The 1,701-nt window shown below is 55.8% G+C and overlaps 1 non-coding gene and 2 pseudogenes across 1 annotated transcript; all 3 read left to right on the top strand.

Moving 5' to 3' along the window:
* The first annotated feature begins 59 nt into the window (after positions 1-59).
* Positions 60-178, top strand: LOC123965851 (annotated as a pseudogene).
* Positions 179-767: 589 nt separating this feature from the next.
* Positions 768-886, top strand: LOC123965849. The gene has a single exon (XR_006823792.1). It is a non-coding gene; the product is annotated as a 5S ribosomal RNA (ribosomal RNA).
* A 592-nt stretch (positions 887-1,478) lies between these two features.
* On the top strand, positions 1,479-1,597 carry LOC123965850 (annotated as a pseudogene).
* The last annotated feature ends 104 nt before the right edge of the window (positions 1,598-1,701 follow it).

Here is a 1,701-nt window from a genome sequence, read left to right as displayed (position 1 = left end):
GTTTTTTGTCAATTAGCCGTAGAACATCTTTTGAAGGGCCGTTTGGGGGTGCCTGAGTGGCTTACGGCCACACCGCTCTGGGAGAGCCCGATCTCGTCCGATCTCGGGAGCTAAGCAAAGCACGGCCTGGTTAGTACCTGGACGGGTGACTGCCTGGGAATACCCGGTGCTGTAAGCCTTTTTCGCTTCGCCTTCGAAACACGGCAGAGGGCGCTTCGGTGAAAGGAGATCTTTTGAACGTCTCTTTAGGAAACAGCAGGGGGCGCTGCTGCTGCTTCTTTTTCTCCCTATCCTGTACACAGTGCTGTGTAAATGTTACATCGTGTTTTGAAGGCCCTTCTGGGGTGTGCAAAGGCAGCTTACGGCCATTCCGGCCTGGGACTGCCCGATCTCGCCTGATCGCGGAAGCCAGGCTTGGCAGGGCCTGCTTAGGACTTGGACGGGAGAGCGTCTGATCCTGGCTAGGGACTTCCAGGCGGACTGGATCCTTTTCCTGAATGTCCACCCAGGAATGAGCGTCTGTTTGTGAGTGAGGACCTCCGGCTGAAGGTGGCCTTGTCGCTTTACATATACCTGGGAACGGGTGCCTATTCCTGTCTGTGGACTGCCAGCGTGAACGGTGTCCCGGTTCCTGGATGTTTACCCAGGAATCAGTGCCTGTGGATTCCAAGTGACTCTGGAGCACCTTGGACATTATGGGCAGAATACGTTTTTTGTCAATTAGCCGTAGAACATCTTTTGAAGGGCCGTTTGGGGGCACCTGAGTGGCTTATGGCCACACCGCTCTGGGAGCGCCCGATCTCGTCCGATCTCGGAAGCTAAGCAGAGCAGGGCCTGGTTAGTACTTGGACGGGTGACCGCCTGGGAATACCCGGTGCTGTAAGCCTTTTTCGCTTCGCCTTCAAAAAACGGCAGAGGGCGCTTCGGTGAAAGGAGATCTTTTGAACGTCTCTTTAGGAAACAGCAGGGGGCGCTGCTGCTGCTGCTGCTTTTTCTCCCTATCCTGTACACAGTGCTGTGTAAATGTTACATCGTGTTTTGAAGGCCCGTCTGGGGTGTGCAAAGGCAGCTTACGGCCATTCCGGCCTGGGACTGCCCGATCTCGCCTGATCTCGGAAGCCAGGCTTGGCAGGGCCTGCTTAGGATTTGGACGGGAGAGCGTCTGATCCTGGCTAGGGACTTCCAGGCGGACTGGATCCTTTTCCTGAATGTCCACCCAGGAATGAGCGTCTGTTTGTGAGTGAGGACCTCCGGCTGAAGGTGGCCTTGTCGCTGTACCCATACCCGGGAACGGGTGCCTATTGCTGTCTGTGGACTGCCAGCGTGAACGGTGTCCCGGTTCCTGGATGTTTACCCAGGAATCAGTGCCTGTGGATTCCAAGTGACTCTGGAGCACCTTGGACATTATGGGCAGAATACGTTTTTTGTCAATTAGCCGTAGAACATCTTTTGAAGGGCCGTTTGGGGGGGCCTGAGTGGCTTACGGCCACACCGCTCTGGGAGAGCCCGATCTCGTCCGATCTCGGGAGCTAAGCAAAGCAGGGCCTGGTTAGTACCTGGACGGGTGACTGCCTGGGAATACCCGGTGCTGTAAGCCTTTTTCGCTTCGCCTTCAAAAAACGGCAGAGGGCGCTTCGGTGAAAGGAGATCTTTTGAACGTCTCTTTAGGAAACAGCAGGGGGCGCTGCTGCTGCTGCTGCT

This window comes from Micropterus dolomieu, unplaced genomic scaffold (genome assembly GCF_021292245.1).
Source record: "Micropterus dolomieu isolate WLL.071019.BEF.003 ecotype Adirondacks unplaced genomic scaffold, ASM2129224v1 contig_11499, whole genome shotgun sequence".
Taxonomy (NCBI): Eukaryota; Metazoa; Chordata; class Actinopteri; order Centrarchiformes; family Centrarchidae; genus Micropterus; species Micropterus dolomieu.
The sequence above is the reverse complement of the archived record's forward strand: the minus strand, read 5'-3'. Positions and strand labels throughout refer to the sequence as shown.